The 24,413-nt window shown below is 47.7% G+C and overlaps 1 protein-coding gene across 6 annotated transcripts in view; it reads left to right on the forward strand.

The window, feature by feature from the left end:
- Add2 (adducin 2 (beta)) overlaps window positions 1–24,413 on the forward strand; it is a 95,729-nt gene that overhangs the window by 31,174 nt on the left and 40,142 nt on the right. For 2 of the 6 annotated variants that reach the window (NM_013458.5, NM_001271861.1), the window contains exons 1-2: window positions 18,194–18,260; window positions 22,858–22,959. The gene's annotated coding sequence lies outside the window, so the exon portion shown is untranslated. Of the gene's footprint in view, window positions 1–18,193; window positions 18,261–22,857; window positions 22,960–24,413 lie in introns of those variants that run through there. The other 4 variants (NM_001271857.1, NM_001271860.1, NM_001271859.1 and 1 more) reach the window with 3 other exon arrangements.

The raw sequence follows: 24,413 nt of genomic DNA on the forward strand, positions 1-24,413 counted from the left end.
TTTAATTTTTAATTTTACCCTAGTTTTAATTATATGTATGTCTGTGTGTGGATATATGCACGAGTGTCCTGGTGCCCCTGGGGGCCAGAGCTGTCAGATTCCACTGGAGGTGGAGTCGCAGGTGATTTGTCAGCCACTGGATGTGTATGCCAGGAACTGAACACAGGTCCTCTGCAATAACCACTGAGCCACCTCTCTAGCCCCTGCAGTGCTGATCATTTAAAGGCTTCAGAAGTTACAGAAACAACTGGAATTAGAGGCCAAGCTTCACACTTAGATGTGCCAAGCCCGGGCCTTCAGCCCCACTGGCTATGGTTCTGATCAAGCTGCTAAAAGGCTGGGCATGGGCCTAAGTCCCCTTGAGTTCTGCTTAGACCTCTGTTCCAATGAAGCTGAGATTCTTGGCTTTGCCACAGGGAAAAAAAAATCAGGATAAACTATTGTGAATAGAGTTGGAATTTATTAAGAGATTCTCAACATGGATTTAAATAGAGGCGTGAGGGGGAGTCAGGCCCTTAGAAAAAAGCGCGTGCACACTGTAGTGTGGGTGTGGGTTTCTCAAGATACTGTGAGTGTCTTAGCAGTGATTCCAGAGGCTCTGAGAGCACATCATCAGAGGGCTCCTAAGGTCCTCATCCCAATTTTATCTCATTTCTACCCTCCCAATGAGTGAGGTTTTAGACCAGAGATACCATGGAGAAGATTGCAACTTCATAAGGCAAAACCAATTCAAAAATGAATCTTTTTAAAAAATAAAGAAGTCATGGGTCATATGGATTCCACAAGGGTTTTAAGATGTGTCATTTACTGCAAATGGATTCCTGTGAGACTAAAATGGAGTATGTGGGGGTCCTGGGGGGGGGGTCATACTCCTAGAAGGTCATGTGCACTTAGGCACAGTTCACTGTTCAAACATTCTTATTTGAAACATCTGTATGGAGAAGCCATGTTTTCTTCATGTTAGCAACCATCACAGCGGGTGTCAGTTGTGCAAGCGTTGCTGATGCTCACCTGGTAACTGGGGGGCTCCTTCTCCTTTCTTGTCCCCCTTAGTACTCTCCCCATCTCTCTGGCTGCCCCCAAGGAATATACCTCCTTAAACACAAAGGGCAGCGTGGAAGGACAATAAAGACTGGCAGTGAGGGCAGAGACCACCTCGGGCTAGCTAACTGGGCCCTGCTCTCTCTGGGTCTAGAGGAGAGAGGAACTGTAGCCAGCATTCTCAGGAAGAAGAGGGGAGCGAGCAGTCTCCTCAGGCAGACAGGATCAGAGCAGGGAATTTTGAGGGCTATGGCCATTTCAAGTCACAACCAGATACATATCACAGGATCCGTCTCCTTCTCTCCTGACATACATGCCTATGTGCATTTTGCTGGATAGTTTTATGTTAACTTGACACAAGCTAAGATCATCTGAGAGGAGGGAACCTCAGGAAAATGCCTCTGTGAGTTGGGGCTTCACACAAACCTGTAGGAGGTTTTCCTGATTCATGATTGATGGGGAAGGGCCCAGCCCTCGGTGGGTGGTGCCATCCATAAGCTGGTGGTCCTGGGTTCTACAAGAAAGCAGGCTAAGGAAACCATGGAGAGCAAGCCTATAAGCAGCACCCCTCTGTGGCTTCTGCATCAGCTCCTGCCTCCAGGCTTCTGCTCTTACTGCTTTTGATCATGAAGTGTTAGGTGAACTGTGAGTGAATTAACCCTTTCCTGCCCAAGCTGCTTTTGGTCATGGTGTTTCATTCATCACAGCAATAGTAACCCTAACTAAGACAGCATTCTAGGAGACTATCGACCCTGTGCACCTTCAAAGTCATGTTACTTAAGTAGTTACTTGTGTGTGTGTGTGTGTGTGTGTGTGTGTGTGTGTGTGTTTGCGAGCGTGCATGCGCGCACACATGCATGTAGGCTATAGGTTGCCACCAGGAGTCTTCCTTAGTCACTTTCCACTTTTTATTTTATTCTCTTGCTGAACCTGGAGCTCCCAATTGCAGCTAGTTTAGCTAGATAGTTTCCCCAGAGATCGAAGCCCTGTCTCTGCTCCCCAGGTTCTGGGGTGAAAGAGTCTGCCACAGTTCTGGGATCTGAGACTCACACACCCAATGCAGTGCTCACGCATGCAGTGCTGATGCTTTGTCTACAGAGACATCCCCCAGCTCTCAATTAAAAACAATTAAGAATATAGAAAAATAGGTTTTCTAAATTAAGGGATGCATTAATAAGATCTTCAGATCTGGACAACTGCTACAAGTTATACAATAACTGATCTGTCTATGTGGTGGCAGACATCAGACTGCCATGCTTACATCATAAAGCTAGAGAAAAAATTTACAAAGATGCTTAAAGATGCTCAGCTTGCCTAGGTAACTGGCCTTTTCGGTCCTCTTGGCTGGCGTAACATATACTGTAGTGGGTGAGTGGCCCCCAGGGAAATGGCTCTTGTTTTATTTATTTAGCTGCTTTGCTCCACAACGATCCAGCTCCACCTGGACCTCTGCCCTTCGATTCTGTTTCATTCCTATCCACTTCCTTTCCACCAGAGGCTCTCAGCATCTGTTTGACCACTCTCTGCCTCTCCACTCACTACCCTGGCTACTTTGACATCTACTTGGCTTTGTGCCCTGTACTCTGTGCAGGTCCTGTGTCCTGGAGGAGGAGGGCTATGCCCGTCTTGTGTGGTGGAAAGTGGAGGAATGGAGAGAAGACAGGGAGGGAGGTACCAGGAAAATGAGAAACTGGATGAGTTCTTGACATTTGCCTCCCTATGTTGAGGTTCCAGTAGGACCAAGCAAGAAAAGAAGAAGAAGGAAAGTGTGGATGGGCCCCAGGGTGGACAGAGGGTTGGAGGAGGGTCACAGCTGGGGTAGGGACCATGGGTAGCTGGCTCTGGAATGCCTAGCTTGAGTGGGAAATGAAAAGAAGATTATCAAAAGCCCTGCCTGCTTTCTGTTCCTTGGAGTATTGTAGCTGTTCTAGCAAAGGATCTGAGCTTTTAAATTTTGGGGTTGCAGCAACCGTGTTCCCATGACAACGGCATCCTCTCAGGACTGATCCAGGTGCATGTCTGCCTAATTAAAGTCTAGTCCTACTAGGCAAAGAGTCATTTTATTTTCCATTAATCATTATGCAAATTTCCTCCTAGAGCCCTGCTGCCAGTGGGAAGACCCCTCCCTTCCCTACTCAGGTGTGTCTCTGACTTCTGGTGCTGACAAAAAAAAAAAAAAAAAAAAAGATCGGTATTGTCTTTATTAGGAAAAATAGCAAAGCAGCTATGGCATGAGATGCTCTGGGAAAGCTGTGTAGTGCACCGGAGAGACCTGCACAAATATGTTTAGCATTCTAGAGATGAAATTGTCAAGTTATTTCTCAGGACCACTTCCAAATTCTGCATCACCTCTCCCTCCTTTCCTCTCTATTTCCCTCCCTCCCTTCCTTTTCTTAATATCTCATGGAGCCCAGGCTAGCGCCCACCCCCTTTTATAGTTTTTGGTTGGCCCAGAACTCATAGAGATCTTACTGCCTGTGCCTCCAGAGTGCTGGAATTAGAGACACATGCCACCGTGCCAAGCTGTGCCTAAAGTTTTTTGATGTAGCTGATAATGATCTTGATCTTTTGATCCTCCTGCCTCCACTGCTCTGGTACTGCTATTATAGATGTAAACCACCACACACAGTTTGTGTGCAGTGCTGGAAATTGAACCCAGTATTTCATGCATGCTAAGGCAAGCACTCCACCAACCAAGCTACAATCCTAACTCCAAAACCTGAACACATCTGCAGGCAACATCTTACTGTCTAGAGTAGGAGTTCATATACTCATAAAGACTTAGTAAGTCTAGTCAGCCTCCAGTGCTTATTCTTCCAAAGTTGTGTAGTATGGAAAGATGGGTCAGCATGATTTTTCAGGGCTCTTGGCATAAAAGGATAGATGTAATGTGTATCACAATGGGCCTAATGTAGGGCTGAGGGCCCGAAGAGGAGACCCTTTAATGAACATTAAAATTCATGGTAAAGAAAAAGACAAACACTGCCTCAGGATGTTCAGAGGGCAAGTACAGATGTGCCACTTAGTGATGGGAAATGATCCAAGAAATATGCATTTGACATGTTTGTCACGTGCCAGCATCAGACAACATACATAGGCACACCTGGACAGTACAGTCTGCTAATACCTAGGCTGTCAAGCAGCCAACCTGCACAATATGGAGACACCACAGTACTGAATACCTCTGTGTCTTGACCATAGCATAAACCTGATGTTTGTTACTGGTAGAAATATGATCACATGTTGTACCATTGTGAATTCCCCTGGGATTCAGAGTCAAGCAAAGACCTTAAGAGGCGCCCTCTTGTAGCCTCCTTTACCTTCTCCCCGGCACCTACATTTCAGGAACACATTGCCTCTCTTGGCTGCCAGCAGCCATCTTACCACTACCTTGCCCTCCAGTCCTTTCCATCTACCTCCTCCCTCATTGTTATTAGTAACACTGGTGTTTTCTCTCCTTTCCTATTGTATCTTCCACTACTCCTGAGTCTCTGAGAACCTCTCATGGGGACGGTGTTTTGATCTCAAAGATCTCTCTTGGCCACACCCTCCCTCCCACAAAGCAGTGGGTTCAGCCCATTGGTAGATGCTGTGGCTAAGGCTCCCATTTAGGGAATGTAAGGCTGGTGTTTTGGAGAGAGAAAGTTGGCCCAGTGCTGAGTGGTAAATCCTGTTTCTGTAGGTCCTGGTTCCTGCACTGGTAAAACTTGGTTTTCAGACTCTTGCCTTTCTGTGTAACGACATTCATTTCCCAGTGGGCTATCTGTGTGCAGCCCATGTACATGCCTGCTGGGCTGTCACAGGAGCTGCTGCTCCTGCAATATGCTAGGGCTTTTGCCAGAGAAAGGGTCTCGGAGTGCAGGGGAGCGGTGGTGAAGAGAGTGCAGGCTCCATCAGGAAGGGTGGGCGGAGGCCCAGGCTTTCTAATTCTAGAGCTAAGAGCAGACTGGTTTCCTTGACAACAGAGCTAAAGTCTGCTCATCTGCTGCTTGGGATGAGCTTTTGTGTATCTACCGAAAGCTCTGGGACTTGGGGACAAGAAGCAGCCATTTCTGGAGAAGTGCCAAGCCTTTTGTATTAACAATATTTAAAACCTTCCCAGGTGGCCTGGGGACATCAGTTATATAATCTGTACATTGGGAATCTAAGCACAGAATTTTGTTTCTTTGTACCACATTGCCCCTGACCCTTAATTTTATTTTATTTTTTTACTATGCCAGTCACATCTTTTTGATCTCATGCTTACAGTATCACTCACCAAAAGCCTCTTTCTCTTCCTCAGCTGACAATTGTGTGTATGACAAACAGCATTTGGCAAGCTGGCCTGGGCTCACACTTGCGCTTTTCAGGTGGCATCCTCAGACAAGACTTAGGGGGCCAAACCGGCCTCCTTGATACAAACCAGAAGTTTCAGGCACCATACGGCCCCATTAGCTTAGTTGGAGGTAGGGCAGCGTAGAGGTGGCACATCTTGGGAAGTGGCTTGGTATTTGATTCATAGGTGCCTTCCCTTTCTCTCCTTTGCATTATTAAAGCCTCTTTCAGAAGCATTCAGGGATCACAGGAGGAGGCAGCCAGCAGAGATTTCATACAGCCTGGGAGGGCAACATCTGCTTCAGGGAAATCTTCTACAGACTCGGAGCCTGTGGCAAGTCTCAAAATGACCTCAGACCGTGGGCTCAGAGCAGGACCATTTGTCACATGTGTGTCATGTTCTTCTGTGTCGGTGTACTATATATTTGAATGTCAAATGACACAGATGAGAACTGCAAACGAGTGGCCACGATAAGAGGGCAAATAATTAGCTGGAGACAGTGGCTTCAGACAAATGTGTCACCAGCAATGTACACACCAAACCAGAACCTTCTCCAACAGGCCTCTCAGGGAGTTCTGCTTCTTGTGACAGTCCCAGCTCCAGGGCTCGAGTGTATCTGATTCATTACTGGGGGTTGGATGACCAAGGCATCTAAAACCCTTTACACAGTTCCTTTGTCCCTTCACATTCCAGAAAGCCACCGACTGCCCAAGAAAAATATTGGGCTTATTATCTTAGATGGGGCTTGAGTTGGCAGTGTCCTTTGTCTGGAAGAGGCCCTTAACCCAGGGGCTCCGCTGATCTATTAGACAGGACACTGCCCTCTATGTCACCTACTGCTTCCCTGAGAGCCATTTGAGGATGGCTCCCAATAGTCTGTATGACCCATTCCTTTCCCCTTCCACAAAAGCTTCCAATTGCCTGCTTGGCACCCTGGGTCAATGAGACATATGTACACCCAAGTCCCATGACTCTGAGTTAGACAGAAGTCAGTCAGTCACTTGGTGATGCTGGGAGGCTGTGCGGACAAGCGTGTTGGTGGTCCCTGGCTAAACCTACAGGATAAATGATTTTGCAAACTGTAAAAAGCCTCACTTTGTATGTGTGTGTATGTGCTGCTTCAGAACAAGTTTGCATATAGCACTCTGTTCTCCTGCCCTACAGAACTATGGCTGCCTCTCACTGCAGCCTGCATCTTGCCAAGCTCTGAGCCCTGTGAGACAGGAAGACATGACAAAACATATCAACTCAGGGTTCTGGGTCTTAGGGAATATTAGCAGTTTCAATTTGCCTATAGTGATTCAGAAATGAGGAGCTGAGAACCTCCTGTGGAACTTTGTGCTGTATCTTCCAGTATGGAATCTGTGAAACTTAAGGCTTGTGGTGCCTAGCAAAGTCACAACATCAGGCCCCTGACCAGACACTACCTAATGAAGAAAGCCACTCAGGACAGCAGAGTCAGTTCAGCAGAGCCTGGCTGTGGGGTCTTCCTGCAAAGGCTCATCCATGACTTCATGGGAGGGAGGTCTCGGGTGCAGCAGTGTGATGAGAGGGACCTTGAGACATCCTCTCCTCATCAGGACCATCTTTTTCATTAAAGCAGTTCCCAGTGACTCCACTCTAGGTGCCAATATACCAGAAGACACCATGGGGATCGATGCCAGGTGAGCCCTGCCCCCTGAGAACGTCTAGTCTAACATCAGCGACAGCTCGTTCTTGTTCTCAGCTGCTTTTAGGAGTCTCAGTGCAAATGTTTCTGCCACATTCTCATGGTTACAGCCCTCTCCTGCTGTCTTCCCACATCTCCTCCCACAATGAGGGGTTCTGTTGAAATGAGAGTAGGTGGTCGCAGCCTGTCCCAGTAGTCTGCCCAGACAGACCCTTCATCTTTGATGCTTATCAGCTTCTAATAAGCTCATTCTCCCCAAGGTCCCTTGTACCATTACAGTAAGGAGACTGTATAACCCTCCATGTGTCTCCCTAGCTATAACATTCTGCTGTTCCCTGTCACGCTGACATCAGGATGTTAGGAAGAACACTATCTCATTGGGTCACATTGATGTCAGAAGGATGAGCAAACGTCTAGCCAAGTCTCCCTAGGTACTGGCTGCTCTAAAGAAGCAGTATGTGAGCCAAATACACCTCCTCATGCTCAAACGGCAGGCAGAGGGAGGGAGAGAGGGCTGTGTAGGTGGCTTGATTATGTCCTCAGCAGTAGGGGCTGAGACGGACATAGGTCTCTGCTTCACCAGCTACCCCCTGGGGAATCTTGTTCAGAGATTTTCACTCTAGTGAAGCGGGCATGTTTGACCTTGCCTTGCTCCTGAAAAGAACTTCAGGAGGAGTCAGCATGAAGCAAATTGTAGCTTGTTAAGAGAGTTTTAACAGAAAGTTAAGCATAGGGGTAAGTAGAGAGATGATTAGGAGAGGATAAGACACACCCCATATGGATGTGGCGTCTCAAGAGCGTATCCTCCGTGGCAGCCTAGCAGTAGCCCTGGAGACTACTTAGATGCTTTCCAATGTTACATGGTTCAAAGTGTGTCTCAGTTTTTCTCCAACACCACCTCTTTCAACTTTCACCTTCACATTCACCACCACCACCACCTCCTCCTCCCCCCTCTTCCTCCTCTTCCACCCCCTCCTTCTCTTCCCCCTCCCCCTCCTTTATTGTCTCCTCCACCTTCTTTACCTGCTCTTTCTTCCTTTGGTAAATGATATCACAGGTTGATTTCTGAAGTACCTTTAATAGGATTATAATTTAAACAGGTAAAGGCATGGCTCACAAGGCTACATGGGGGGTCTTTTATTATAAATAGAGATTTTCATCTTGCTTGTGAGACTGTCATAAATGCTTGGGCCTTAAGCATTGCTCACTGCTGTTTTAACAATCTTACCTAAAATACCTTTCTATAATAGAGATACTGTCTGTGTGTAGGGGTCATTCACAGCAAAGCTTGGTAATTGTACTGGAACCATTGACTCTATGGAGAGATTGTCTCCTCTGGATTTTAGGGTCAAGGGTTCCTTTTCCTTCCCATGTCTCCTCACTTTTCCTGGCCTTTAATCCTACCTGTGTGGTGATTGGATGACACATGTCTCCTGTACTTGATCCCCAGTTGATGGTGCTGTTTGTGTAGGCTTGGGAGGTGTCCCTTACTGGAGGAAGTGTGTCACTGGTGGTGAGGAGGGCTCTGGGAGCCTCATGTTACTTCCCATTCACTCTCTGCTTGTGCTTGCATTTGAAGATGTGAGTTCTCAGGTTCCTGCTCCTCCATCATGCTGGCCACTTGCTGCCATTCCCTGGCGACTTTATCCCTCTGCAATTATAACTAAGACATCCGATGAGATCTGGAAAGATTGTTCACTACTGCCTTCTATGCCTGTGGTCAGTTTGCCTGGCTGAACCATGATGCCTGCTGCCCTCAGTGCCTATGTGTGCACATGCATGTGTGTGTACATGCATGTGTGTGTGCATGTATGTGTGCACACATGCATGTGTGCATGTGTATGCACATATTCTTGTTAGTGGCTGTTTAACTTCCTTGCATTCTTGTGATTGTCTTGGCCATGGGACCACAGTGGGGGTCTGTCTTAAAGAGCATCCGTGTCCATGACCTGATGTGATGTTTTCCTTATGAGTCACCCCAACTGCAGGGAGTCACACTTGACTTTTCACACTACTCGTTCATACAATAGGCAACACTGAGATAATTCACATTTTCCATCCCAGAGCAGCTTTTCAGAAAAGAAACAGGATTTTTTTTTTCTTTTTTGACACTATCTTGCACTGGTTACAATTGGTAGCAATTGCCTGTAGGACTCTTGAGAAATTACGAAGTGTTAATTAGCAGAAGCACTGTGTATTTAAAATGCACGGCATGTTTAAATAACTATGGAACAAACCTACTTTGCAACGTTGTAAAACCATCTGGTCTGAAAATCTGAAAATCTGAGGACTTAAATTTTGCTGCATATATTAAGAAACATGTCTGGGGCCTTCTGGAAATGGTTGCTTGTGGCATTTTTTTAGTTCCCTGGATGTAGACGCAGGCTTAGAGGTGCACCATAAGCTGGTGATGGCTACAGCCTGGCAAGCTTGGACAGCTCCTCGTGTCTGGAAGCCTGTTTAAAAGATTGAATGGCAAGGCTGAGACACTGTAGGATGGCTTACACATGGCTACATCCTGTGAGGTTACACTGATGGCACTGCTGTGGCCTTAAAAGTGGGCATGCATGGCCAGAGAAACTCATGGTGGCAAGTTAAGGTTTTATCTTTCTTAAATATGAAATGGGAAACAAGTGGGCCACAGCAAGATTCCTTATATGTCCATTTTTTTATATTTTTGTTTCAAAATATATTACATGGATAAAATGTATCTTCATTATATCCACCCCAACTCCCTCTCCCTTCCTCCAACTCCTCTTAGCCCCTCAATACATCTCCCTCGCAACTTCATTTATTTTTGGGTAATAACACACTGAGTCCTATTAGCTGCTGCTCAGTGCACATAGGTGTAGGGTCATCCGCCAGGGCATGGGCAATGTACCAGAGGCCACCCCACAATGGAAAGTGAATCTCCCTCCCCCAGAAGTCATCTTCTGCCAGAGCTCCTCTGCTAGTGCAGGGCCTAGAGACCCGTCCACTGGTCTGTGTTGGATTTTTAACTGGGTTGATCTTGTGTGGGTAGCCACAGTTGTGTAAGTTGATGTGTACAGCATCCATGTCGTGTCTAGAAGAGAACATCTCAGAGCTCTCCTTCCTGCTCCCTGGCTCTTACATTCTTACATCTGCCACACATGGGCTGTGGTGTAGGAGTTGATGTAGATAGCCTATCTATGACCAAGCATTCAACAGTCTCCTGTTCTCAGCCATCTTGACAGCTGTGAGTCTCCGCATCAACCACTGCCCACTGCAGAAGTTCTCTGCATGGGGGGAGAGATGCATAAACCATAAACATTCAGAAGGCAGCTCGACATCATTGACTGTTTAGCAAAAGACATCAATAGGTTCTGTCCTAGGGCCCATGCTTCCCTAGCTGTGGTTTTGATCATGTTTAAGATACCAGGTGTGTATTCCTTCTCTTGCGGCCGATAACTCCCAGTGCATGATAGCTGGCACCCGATGGCTATGGACATGGCTTTTGTGAAGCATTTTAGAGATAGCACCGTGTATAATGGGATGTCCTGGGAGGATTGGAGGAAACAGTCTGGGGAGGCGGGAGGGGGGAAGTGAGCATGAGCAGATGGTTCATATCTGCTCACTCCGGTTCCCACTTTGGGAGAGTAACACACAGGCTATGACAGCTGAAGCCACTCACTCCTTCTCAACCTGCAACCTTGTATTGGGGGTTCTCCCACCCATCCTGCTTATCACACTTAGAGCCTGGTGCCCCAGGTGTCCGAGTGCCCAAGCTACAGTTCTAGTCCTCTTGGATCAAGTGCTTTGCTTACTTCTTTTCTTTTCAAAAGCTCCACTTGTTTATTTGTATGTGGTCTTGTCGGGTGGATGGGCATGTGTGGGACCAGAGGACAACCTGCTGGACTCAGCTTCCTCCTTCTACCATAAGGGTCTTGGGGCTCAGACTCAGGTCATCGGGTGGCATGTGGCAAGTGCCTTGACCTGCTGAGCCATCTCAGTGGCCCAAGTGCTTTTGCTTTACAAAAGCATTAAGGCGGTTGATTTCATAGTCATTTAGGAGTCAGATCAAGTTCATCAGAACTAGGAATGTAGGCTCTGATTCTCCTGGGAATTCTTCAGGCCTCCAGGAACCAGGAGCACAGAAGTTATTTTAAAATCTTTTCTATCAAAACCAAAACAAGTGTAGTGGGAGTATGAAAGCCTGAGCATGGTGCCACTGTTTCAGAATGGACATGCTAACCTCACACACGGACATGCTAACTGCACAGACGTGTGCCGATGGGACTGACATGCTAACCACACACACAGACGTGTGCTGCTGGAACAGACATGCTAACTGCACAGACATGTGATGAGGTGTATAGAATTTTGGGTGGGCACACATGTCTGAGTGGCTTCCTGCTAGCTGTGTAATGTTTTCATTTGGGAGTTCATTACAACAAAGTGGTTTTATATAAAAGAAAGGAAAAGAACAAGCTGCCTCTAGATTGACTTGCTCAAGGGCGATGAACTAGAGCTGTCAGGATCCATTAGCACTTCCTGGGTGAGCTGATGTTCAATTCAGAAATATTGACTGAGCCCAGGGACAAGTGCCACCAAAGGTCAGTGACATTCATCTCCTGCTGAAGGCAGAGCTTCCACATGCTGAAACCCTGGCCTAGAACCACAGCCGAGTGGGTCCACAGTACTCCTTAGTCTTCATATCCTCTGCTATAAGGGTGCTTCAGGGTTGTTTGTTTCTCTGGTTCTAGGAAGTGTATCCAGAACTCTGCACATGTGCGTGTCACTCCAGTGCTCTACTGCCGTGTTTGCCACTTTCCTCTTTGCTGTGACAAAAGCAGCTTAGGGAAGGGAACATTTATTGTGACTTACAGTCTGTTGTGGTGTCAGGAACTTGAGGCTGCTGGTCACTCTGTCCACAGCCAGGAGCAGAGAACTGAGTGCTGGTACTGACCCAATCTCTCCTTTTTGTTCAACCCAGGGCCCCAAGGCAGCTAATGATGCGATTCACAGTTACAGTGGGTCTTCCCAGTTTAGCCTAATCTAAGCCATTTCCCCTTATAAATTATAAATCCAGTCAAGTTGGTAATCAATACTAATGATCACAGCCTCCATGGTCTCATAACCTTTTCCTCTCTGTGTAAACCAGTTCTCCACTGAGGACTCTGGTGATGGTATTTTTAGGATCCAGCTCAGTAATCCAGGATAATCTCATCATGAGATCCTTAATTGCACTCGCTAAGACTTTACCATGTAAGGTAATGTTCACAGTACAGGAAAGCTCACAAATGTTTTGTGTGGATGTAGGAGTCAGGGAAAGGGAAGACACAGATGCCTCAACTCGACCCACCCTTTCTTCAGAGCTTCTGAAGGTGTTTATCACAGCAACAGGGAGAGTGGCTACAACAGAGGCTTAGATAGCTGATGGTTCAGGAGCTAAAGTCTATGGACGTCCTGCACCAAGGAAGCAGACACAGGCAGAGAGATCATCCGACTCCATCCTTTGGGTAAGAGCCGTCTCTGGAGATTAGGCCCTAATGTAAGTTAGTCACAAGCATCTTGCCCTCCTGATCCAACAGTCTCCTGAAGACCAGCCTTCTTAGTACTACTGTCATGGCCATTAAGTCTTAACATGAGGAAAGGACACTCTGACAACAACACACCTCAGAAGGGAGGGTAGAAGACTATTAAAATGCACTGCAGAACAGAATCCAGCCACAGACACTACCTGCCTAATTTCATTTAGTTCAGGCTCAGAATTGTTGACTTTCCCTTGAGGATGTGGGATGGAGCAGCCAGCCCAGACTAGTGCTCACTGGTAAGAAGGAGTCTGGGCAGTGATTTATAGTTTAAATTGTTAGGTTGTCAGTAAGCTACACTAGGGATGATTTAACAATAGCCCCTAAGCCCTGTACAAAGTCAGAGCTTTCTGTATGCTACCTCGTATAATCGTACCTGGGTCTTGTCCACAGTATATGAATGAAGAAACAGAGGTTAGAAAAAAGTAAACCATTGGGCCAGTGAGATGTCTCAGTGGGTAAAAGCTTTGCCACCTGATGGCAAATGTAGTCAGTCTAATGACCCGACTTGGAGGTCCAGAATCCATAGGATAGAAGGAAAGAATTGACTCTCGCACGCACGCACACACACACACACACACACACACACACACACACACAGAGAGAGAGAGAGAGAGAGAGAGAGAGAGAGAGAGTGTGTGAGTGTAAGTGAGTGAGTGAGTGAGTGAGTGAGTGAGTGAGTGAGTGAGTTTAGATATTATTTCCGGGGTTATTGGGATTACTGCCTTGGCCCTGACTGCCCTAACAAGCCAGGCTTGCCACTTGCCTTCAGTAAGCCGTTTTAGAGACAAATTAATAATATAAAGCAGAAAACAGGTTTAGACAATGTGACCACATTGGGAAGAATTAAGAGGCCACAGATATGCATAACTAACCAGTCTCAGATGAGTTGTCTGTCCTAATATTGACCCATCATAATCTCTGCCTCAACTCCTCCTACAGGGTAGTCTGACAAGTTGTAAGAGCTGTGCAAGCTCTCTCCAGATGACGAGTTTCAACTCTGCCTGGCCTTTTCTTCTCAGAACGAAATTCCAGGAGAAAATGCCAATTTCTTGGGGACCATTGTTTCAATAGTCTTATAGCCAAAGAGACAGGGACAAGAATGTCATCAGGATGGCCACACTCTGATGCTCATCGGTAGATCCAGTCTCTGGGTCTTCTTGTAGAAAGATAGTTTTGGAGTATTCCAGAATTATTTACCACCCTCTAGGGACCCTCATTTTCTTTATTCTATCCCTAAGTTGGGATTATGCAGGACAGAAATGAATGGCAGTTCCCAGAGGGATTTGGAATGGAAACTGCCCTTGATGGAGCCTCTGATGCATGCTGGTCTCCTCCCTTCTCTTCGATCTTCCATCCTTCCTCCGTGTGTGTGTGTGTGTGTGTGTTTGTGTGTGTGTGTGTGTGCGTGTTTGTGTGCGTGTTTGTGTGCGTGTTTGTGTGTGTGCTGCATGTGTGTTTGTGTTCATGCATGTGTGCTGCGTGTGTGTATGTGTGTGTGTGTGCTCCTGTGTGTGTCCTTATGCATTTCAGGCAGCTGTATATCTAGTTCCTCTTGTGTTTTCATCAACTCAGTAAATCAGAAGTCTGAGTGGTGGGTTAGTCTCCTCTTTCTTCCCGTACTAGGCAATCCTCGCCTGTGACATTGTATTGCTATTTCATAGAAGAGGAAGTGGCTTCCTCATCTGAGGACAGATAAACAACCCCTGTGTTTAACTTAAGCATGGGATTTTAAGCCTGCCCTTATCCTTGACCTCAGGACACAGCATGGGGCAGAGGCAGATATTGACAGACAGGCACCCATGCCTGCTTATAAGGCTGTTTAGGGCTGCTAAAGCCTTCCTGGTCTGTTTCTCTTTTGGCATTTCTTCATCCTTCACCTAGCAATGACATGCTTCCCACCATGGCAATATGATGACACTAATTTCTTTATAGTATGTGTGCTTGCACATGTATAGATATTAATGGTATGCTCAGAGGCCCAAGGTTGATGTTGGAAATTATCCTTAACCACTCTTCCACCTCGTTTGTTGAAGCAGGGCCTCTCAGCCAAATATAGAGTTCCCTGCTGTGCCTCATCTCAATAGCCAGCCAGCTCTGAGGATCTTGTCTTTACCTTCCAAGGCTTGAATTACACATGGGGTCCCAGCCCCACAAACACACAGAACTTATTGGGATCTGGGAGTCTGAACGTTGATCTTCATGCTTGGGAAGCAAACGCTTTACTTGTTGCGCCATCTCCATGGCTCTGATGACACTGGCTTATGATATGGATTTCTATGCTTTATCTATTCTGAGACACATTTCCCCCACATTTAAATAATCTCTGAAACTAGGATGTGTCTTCTAACCACAGGTAATACATAACCGAAGATGTTTTCTCTCTCAAGCTGTGATGTGGATGAGCAAGGTCGGGCGAATGGTAATTTTTATAGCTTACCCTCATACCAGATTTGATGCCTCCCCTACATTTCACCCCTACATCCTCCCCCACTTCTGAGACCAGCATCTGTGCTGGCCTGTGTGACTCACCTCCTGTTGTTTCCTCAGACAGGAGATATCCCAAAAGTGAGGCTGACTTGAGTCACAGTATCTGCAGCCCTCAGCTTGTTCTCCCTACTATGACCTCTTGTTTCTTCCTCTTTTTATCTTATCAATAATCTTATGGCCTCTTGGGAGTTAAGACGGAAGATTATAGTTTCTGATTTGTGGCTTCAGCTGGTTATTTATTCCCTTGAGTCTGCCGTTAGGAATCCAATGCCTCCATCAGTACAGATGAGCTCAGCTGAGGTTAACGTCTGCGCAGATGGAGCTCCTGTTTCTAAGCTGCGAGTGGGGTGGGCTGGCTCCTTCATTCGAGTGCCTTCGTGTCTCCACCCCATGTGGATTGGTCATGAAGTAATTGCTGTGGCCTTGTTAGAGCAGAAATTGAATTGCCCTGAGGTATAAAAGGTTGAGATGATTGTGTGGACATCACTGTCATTCCCAGAAAGCATATGGCTCCCTGATAACTTTTGCTAGAAGCTATTTCCCCTTAAGGTTGTATCTTTGGGGATTTGAGTCACCTTATCTGAAATTATAGTAAAAGAAAAACAAAAGTATCTTGAAGGGCATTGGGATGGCAAGGAAAATATCAGTGCCACAAGCAGGGAAAGAAAAAGTAAGGACAGAGATTCCACACATGGATCCCTGGGTCCCAGTGGGACCCCGTGGTCGAAGGAAGGAAGCTGGAGCCTGGAGCTCACAGGAATCGTCTCTCAGAGAGAAGGGAGCACGTGAGAGCATTGGTAGGGTAGGATGCCTGCTGAAACAGGCTCGGGAGCTCCGATCCGCTGATCCTCAGTCTGCCTTCCTTCCATGTGCTGGTGGCATCCATTGCCCAGAGTGTTTCCTCTGTCCTCTGCAGCCTGCAAGGAAGATGACATTTGAGAAAGAATGAGCATTCACACCTGGACTCTCAGTAACTGTTAGCCTGCGTCTGTAACTGTGATTAAACACTTGAGATCAATCAGCTTAAAGAAAGAGAGGAAGAGAGGAAGAGAGGAAGAGAGGAAGAGAGGAAGAGAGAGAGAGAGAGAGAAAGAGAGAGAGAGAGAGAAACAAAGAAACAAAGAAACAAAGAAACAAAGAAACAAACAAACTTGGGCCACAGGTGTCAAAGATTCAGACCATGGCTGAATGGTCCCATTGCTTTGGGTCTGTGACAGCATAGTACATCATGGCATGAGCTGTGACAAAGGAGACTGCTTGCCTCATGGCTGGGTACAAGAGAGAGGACATACCTGACATCCCACAATCCCTTTTAAGAGCATTCCCCATAATCTTAAAACCTCTCACCTCTTAAAGGTCTTAATACAATTTTCTCTTGTTCCCATTTGGTAAAAAAACAAAACAAAAACACCACCCATCACAAGCCTTAATAGAACAAAAGCAACTTGACAATTATGACCTCCATGTGTTAAAAGTGCATATCATTCCACCACCAGTGGCTGGGGGTGTTTGCTGTGTTCGTGCAGAAGGTGTCATGGGAGCTGCTCCCTGGAGCTCTTGGCTGGGAGGAGGGAGGGCTATGAGATAGAACCTCAAGCAGAGATGTCACCCTGGGCCAATATAAGAACATTGTGATGTTTATACTCTTCAGGTTAACCATTTTCAAGGTTTGTTTCCCTGGGCTCTTGCCTGAAGGCAAAGGGTAGACAAGGTGACTCCCTCTTTAGGGCCTGCATGGATTGCCAGACAGTGGAGGTGAGAAATGGTGACTCAGAGGGCAGTCAGCCTCTGTGGTTATCTACCCATCGCAAGGTTGCAGACCTTTTCCCTGGAGGGATCATGAGTGAAGAGCCAGGCCCTGCTAGCCAGTCTGCTAGTTTCCCCCAGCCTCTGTGAACTCAGAGCTTCCTATAAGCCTCTCTTCTCCCTCACGAAGTCTTGAAGGCCACTTGGTTTGGGGATCAATAGCAGAGGTACCTATTGTGCAGGTTAAAGCCCAGTGTTGGAGCCCCAATGTTAGGAACTGTCCACTTCCACACCACCAAAGATGCAACTGGCCCCATCCTGAGAAGGCCTTTTGAGAGCAGAGACAGGGGAGTCTGCTACTTATGTCTCCAGCAGTTGTGCAGAACCTGGCACTTGAGAGTGGTGAAGCAAAGAAAGAAGCTGTCAGTCATATGTGTTCAAACCCAGGCTCTTCTCAACCAGCTCAGAGCTGCAGATCTGGTCACTCAGATACCAAGGCTTTAGCTCCACACCTGGAAAACCAAGACACTGGCTCTTCATTGCAGGGCTTACAGAAGGCCTGGCCCAGCCCATGCAGCTTCTGAGTTTCATAGCTCCATGCACTGAATGATATCTATCATTAAAGATCTAAGTCAAGACCTTGAGTCTCTTAAAAGTCCATAGGAGCACTGAGGAAGGTCTGTTTCCCGTCAGACCTGGCCTTCCTTTCCAGACACCATATCGAGATGACCAGTTGACTGCATGTCAGCATTCATGTGTCTCTGTTTCTGTGTCTTATATGCACCCTCATTTTCAATGAATGCACACTGACTATGGCTCTTTGGATGACTGGGAGATGCCTCTCCCAGTATCTTCCTGTTCCTGGTCACTCCTGGCTTCTGAAGCTCCTGACCAGACCCATTGCTGCACAGTGAGAGGAAAGGAAACCAAGTGAGTCTAGCCCTGTGGAAGCAGCACTGGCTGCTGTTCACACTAACAGGTGAATGGGAAACTCATCTATTGGCTCCTCGGGTGTGAGGTCCTGAGCCAGAAGCTTTTAGCACTCCCCTTGGTCTCTCTAGAAGAGCACTCTCAGGAGTACCCAGAAATCAGTACTCAGGTGCATGCAAGGCGGGCAGCAGTGAAGAGCTTCCGGCCAGCAGGGTTTCAGGAAGCTGACATTGATTTTACCACCTCTTCCACCCCTCCTCTTTTCTTCTTTTTAAAAGTACTTTGGTCCTAAATGACCACAGTGGTTATTACGTGAGATGGAACATGGAAGAATGAAGAATCATGTGGTGTGAGAGACTGTGATAAGTGTCCCCCACGATCCTGCCTTTATCTGAACATGGCAGACAGGGTGTGGCCGAGTCTCTTGTTTAACTGCCCACCCCTATTCTGGGTAACAGCAGCAAGGCCATAGCCACTGCCTCTTCCATTTGTGGGAGTCTTCAAGGATGGAGGATAGGTGAGTGTGGGTCTGACGCTGGGCACAAGGCTTGCAGCAAGTGCCTGTGGCTGGCCTTGCCCATAACTGACCTGGGAGGAGGCAAGGCTGGGTTTTCAAGCAGCTGAGCCAGTGGTGTGGTGACCTGGAATGTGAGGGCAGCTCGTGGCTGTCCAGGCTCTGTGTGCCAAGCATATAACTGTCTGTCCTGATATGGAGATGCCCCAGTGACATGGTAGGAGATGGTCACCCACCTCTCAAGCCACACAGAGCTTAATCTTTAGATGTTAGCAATGTCTGGCTATATATATGGGCTCCTGTCTGTTTTTCTTGTGGCTGCTCAGTTCTTTCCAGCTTCAGGGAGCCAGTGCACCCTCCAGGGACTGTGGGTGACTTTCTCTTAATGAGGCAGGGAGGAAAATGCCCTTGGCAGTGACTTGCAGCACAGCTGTGCCTCCAGCCTTCTGGAGCCTAGAGCTGTGGAGGGCAGAGCAAAGTCCTGGTCACATTGGGAAGGGCATCCAGGGGTCCAGGGCTTCCTGAGGGAGACAAAATTTGGTTCAGGGGCTTTTAGAAAACAGGAGGGTTGTGGAGTGTGGGGTGGACATTACTTGTTTCTTGGGCCCCCTGGTGTCAGCTTTGCATGTGACTTGGTCTTGTTTGGCAGGATGTAGGATAGGTGAGTGTGGGTTCTGATGCCATGCCTGAGACTTTCAGCAAGTGCCCAAGGCTGGTTTTGCTCAGAGCTGATCTGGGAAGAGGCAGGGCTGGGCTTTCAGGTAGCTGAGCCTATGGCAGTGACACCCAGCAGAAAGACAGCTCACGACTATTTTGGCTGTGTGTACCCAGCATAAGACTGTTCTGGTCCAGAGACACCTCCCTGAAGTGACAGGAGATCTGCTGGAGTTTGTACCAGACTGGCCTTAGGGGCCATGCTCTGGGCTGTATATCAAAGGAGCACAGGCTAGGAGGTTGTGACTTATCCTCAGGGTACCTGCCAACCTTTCCCCGTAAGGAGCCTCTGTGCTATGAGCTCCCCTTGGGCCTGGGTGGACCGGGTTCTGCTTTGTTGATCTGACCCTACTTCCATTAGTGACACCATTAGTCACATGTCTGCTTAGTCAGTTAGCGTTTATCCAGCATCTTCCTTAGACCAGCCCTGTGTAACTTCTAGAACAGAAAAGCACCAAAACCAACTTCTTCCCCTTGCTAGGAACTCTGGGTAATAGCTGTTGCTGTTGGGTTAAAAGAAGAATGAAAAATATTAAGGGAAAATGAGTGACAGCTGAAGATTGGGCAGACTCCCCAAAAAGAGGACCCCCAGGTATCAGGAGGGGGTAAAGAGGAATGAGTGATCCTGTGAAACCCCACTGTCCCCAGAGAGTCTGCCAATGAATTATGAGTAGCTCAGAGCATGAGGGAAAGGGGTGGGACAGACACAGAATGTTACCTCAGGGTGTGATTTTATTCTATTGGTGGCCTCCCTAAAGAGGGAGGAGTAAAAGAGGGGAGAGAAAACATGGCTTACCATGCTTGGTTGGGGGCATGTCAGTGAGTTTGCATTTGGTTTCTAAAAGCAAATTCATAATTATAGTTGGATACTTGGCAAGGATGAAAGAAAGGAATGTCTGCCATTTTTGTAGCAGGATCCCAATTTGACTAAGTTTTGACTGAAAGAACAGGACTTAAAGATGCCAGTTCAGTGCCCCTGTTGAATAACACTGGGTTTCAGCAGGACCATGGCAGGCAGGGACCGGTTTGCAGTCTCGGGACAGAGACTCCAGCAGCCAGTTGGGCAGTGGTCAGGAGACAGGAAGGGTTTTACAGGCCACCCCCCATGGATGGCAAAGACAAAGGGACATAAATCTAGAAGGTTTCTGTGACTGAAATCCATAGGGCAAGGAGAGGCAGTCATCAAGGTTGATTCTAGTCTACTTGGGACAGTTGCTGGTAAGACAGAGAGGTGGGCCCAGCCTAGGTATAGCCATGTCATGTTACGACTAACCAAAGCCACAGTCCATCGGGCAGGCCGACATTAATACTGACATTAAGACTGGAAAGGTTCTTTAGCATTTTTGTGTCTGAATGCAGACTGGAATCCCCTGTGAGACTCTTGGTGCCTTTGTGCTGGCTTGGTGGCATACCTAGAGTGGGTGTCCCCCTGGGTGCCATGTGTTTTGGCTTGCTGAGCCACCTCGATCTGTTGGGATGTCGAGTGTCTCTTCTTCCCAGTGTGACTGCTATAGCCCACACTGTCCTTTGCTTCCCAGCTCTTTGTGGGGCTGGAAGTTAGATGTAGAGGTGTCTGGGTTGGTTTTATGTCCGTAGGACACAAGCTAGAGCCAATTGCTAAGACAGGCTCTCAATTGAGAAAACACTTTCATCCACATTGCCTGCAGGCAAGTCTATAGAATATTTTCTTGATTAATGATTCATGTGGGAGGGCCTAACCCACTGTGGGCATTGTTAACCCTGGGCTGGTGGTCCTGGGTTGTATAAGAAAGCAGGCTGAACAAGTCACTAAGCAAACTACTAAGCAGTGGCCCTCTATGGCCTCTGTCAATTCCTGCTTCCAGGTTCCTGCCTTGAGTTCCTGCCGTGACTTCCCGGTGTTTTTATCACAGCAGTAGAAATCCCAGCTAAGACAGGGGAGCTCTTGAGGCATGTACTGGGAAGCCACGGGAGCTGGTGCTGCTGAAAGTGCTCTGGCCCATGGAAAGCCATTTTAAATTATGCTGATTTCCTGCCTGTTCCAGTCCAGTGCAGCCTGACTCTGCAGTTTGTGCTTAAACAGAGTTATCACCCCAGAGTAGTTGTAAGAACTTTAGGGCCATTTCACTCCAGTCAGGGGTGACACTATGACCCTAGGCACAAAGCTGGGGTTATGCTGTCCCTGTGGGAGACAGAGGTCTACCTCCTCATCAGATCAGATCTGGGGTGAATTCTTTACTGTGTATAGAATATTATTCAGACCCGGCATTGCTAGTTCTTAGGAAGGGCATCAGAAGTTTAAGCAGCGATATCACAGGGTCAGTAATGAAGACAGGGCCATGGAGGGCATAATAGTGGTTATGATCCTGTTGTAGCTAAAATAATTAGTAAATGAAAGCACTGTTTAGCAGTCACCAGCAGGTGCTAGACATGCTAAACACAAGGCCTGGCTTTTGGAAACATCCCTAGTCCCCGAGGTTGCAAGATGAACTTCAAGTCTGGCCTTGAAGACTGCAGGGTACTGAGATGTAAAACCCCAGGCCCACTAGGTGAGCTGCAGAGGGGGCTGTCTCAGTGGGCATAGGCACATACACCCCCAAATCCATTCTTCTTGCTCCTTATTGAGAGGCCAAGTTCCAGATGGCCCCTTCACCATCAGGACAAGGAATGAGCAGGGCTGAGCCTCAGCCATGGGTGGGGCACATAGGGGAGGTTGGCCCTGGGTGAGACACCAAAGCACCTGGGGACTGGGCAACAGGACATCCAGGTGTGTGTGTATACACATGACACACACACACACACACACACACACACACACACACACACACACACACACGTCCTGCCCACCAATCTTCAAGAACCTTTGGCTCCTGAGTGGCTTCCCCATGTCTGTTGAATGTCAGTGACTTTCCCCTTCTGATGATCCCACCCACACAATCCTAGCTCAGTTCACTCCTTGCATTCTATGTGAAGTTCTTTCTAGTCCAACGCTTTCCCACCTTCCTAGGGTGTGGTATTCTTCAGGATGTTTCTGTCTCTGGGGAGTGATCCTCAGACTTCTCACCCTAGCACCAGAGAGTACAGTGGCTGTCAGTAAAGCGTTTTGGGAGGCCTTGGGCAGGAGTTCTCCTGGTAACATACTCTGCTTCTCCCACTCTCAGAACAACTATAGTGGCTCCTGTAGCTTCCTCCTGCTCCTCCCTCTCCTCTTCCTCCTCCTCCCTCTTCTCCTCCTCTTCTTCCTCCTCCCTCTCCTCCTCCCTCTCCTCCTTCCTCTCCTTCTTCCTCTCCTCCTCCCTCTCCTCCTCCTCCTCCCTCTCTTCCTCCCTCTCCTCCTCTTCCCTCTCCTCCTTCCTCCCCTCCTCCTCCCTCTTCTCCTCTCTCTTCTCTTCCTCCTCTTCCTCCCTTCTCCCTCTCTTCCTCCCTCTCTTCCTCCCTCTCTTCCTCCCTCTCCTCCTCCTCCCTTTCCTCCTCCTCCCTTCCCTCCTCCTTCCCCCTCTGCAGCTTCCCCTCCTTTTTTTTAACCTCTTCCCTTTCTCCTTCTGCTGTCTTCCTCATCTCCTCCTCTTCCACACTTCCTTTTTCCTCCCTCCTCCTCCCTCCTCCCTTCCCCCTCTCTTTCTCCTTCTCTCCTTCTCAGGCCTTCCCTCCTTTCCTTCTTCCCTGACTTCTTTGTCTCCTTCCTTTCCTCTCTCTTCCCTCAGCCTGCAACAAATGGAATCTTAAAGGAAGTTTGGTTCCAGTTATAAAGGCAATAGAGTCTTCTTAACATGGTAATGGTCATGATTAGCTTTTAAACACTCATTTCCCAGCAACTGTGGATGAGTCAGGTAAAGAGCTTTGCCTGACTTAGGTGGTGATCAGTGAAGCCGAGGTACTGATGTCTGCACTTTTTTTTTTTTTTTAGCAGTTCCTACCTGGCTGTGTGAAGTGTGGCTGTGCCAGCCCTCCTAATTGTGAAGACCTGTCTCTGAAGACAGAGACTGGACAGGCCCAGTTCAGCCTACTGGTAAGTGGTCGATGGCTTTTGGAGACCATAGGGGAAGTTTACTGAGAGTGATGATCTAGACATTCAAGATATTGCTCTGAACTCCCATATCAGACTGAGAGATACATAGAATATTGTTAGCACTCCATACCCGGTCCCATCCTTAGATGTGCTGGAGCCCTCTGCAGCACCCAGAGACATTGACTCCAGGAAAACTAGATAGCCAGTGCTCTGTCCCCCTTTATCAGCTGTTCCTGTTGGTGGGAAGTCCTTTCTCAGCCCCCCCCCCCCAGGAAATCTGTCTGTAGTTTCCCTCTGCCAGTTGACTCCCAGACCAGAAAACTAGCCTAAGCTCTCATCCCACAAAGTGACTTGCTATGTGTTTGGGGGCAGTGGGAAGGAGCAGAGGAGTGCTAGACAGAGTTCCAGCTGAGTAAACACAGACCTCATGAGCCTCTCAGTGGATGTCTGAACATGAAGACAGTAGCACCCACCAATAGAGAGGGCCTGGGTATAAAAATCATGGTGGAGAAGAGAAGTTGCTGGGACCTACAATCTCATTTTGCCAAGGAATCAATGCCTAAGGTAACAAGACCCCTATGGGCACCTGTGGAGCCCCAAACCACCTTCATGTCTGTATGGCATGGTTAGAAGCATATGAAGAGGGGAGGGAATCCTGTAACCCTTCCTTAGATCCAATAATTTATTGGAATGACTCTAAAACACACCAGAAATGCTTTGTTTGCAATCGTGGATTCACTATAAAGGCACAAAGTCAGGGACAGCTGGTGGAAGAGATGCGCACACAGGGTCTAATGTGGATCATTGCTCCCAACATGTGGTCCTGGTCACCACGCCCTGGTGTACAGAGCTGTTTCCTAAATCAGGGAGCTTTAACACAGATGCGTGGATCATTTGTCCTTTGACGGAACTCAGTCTCTAGCGGGGAGAGAGGGTGGGGGTGGGGTAGGGAGAGAACAAGAGTGTGAAGATGAGAATGTGTGCGTGCATCTGGTCTTTCTGGGTGGCCAGACTCACCCTGGACGCTGTCTGAGGAACCACAGGGCTCAGCTATTTTAGAACAAACTTGGGTTTCCTTGAAAGGAACTCAGAACGAGTAATAGAAAGTTCTATCCTTCAGACATTTAGCAAGTTCCAAAGGAGTTTTGAAGCTTGGTACAGAAACTGAGGCAGCATCTCTGAAGCTTGCTCTCATCATGTCTAGCCCAGAGATCTAACTTAACAGCCCCGTGGTCTCTGGGGTGGTGTGCCATTTCCCTTGCCGTGCTCCTTGTGTTAACAGAGCTCAACACTGAATTGGCTTCTTGAGCTAAACACTTCATTATGGTTATTTAGTGTGCTCCTGCTTACTGATGAATCCCAGACTCTCCTTATCAAGTTCCTAATAGCAGAAGATTGCACCCCTTCAGTGGCACCTAGTAAGACTAAAGATGAACACACACACACACACACAC

This window comes from Mus musculus, chromosome 6 (assembly GCF_000001635.26).
Source record: "Mus musculus strain C57BL/6J chromosome 6, GRCm38.p6 C57BL/6J".
NCBI classification, from domain to species: domain Eukaryota; kingdom Metazoa; phylum Chordata; class Mammalia; order Rodentia; family Muridae; genus Mus; species Mus musculus.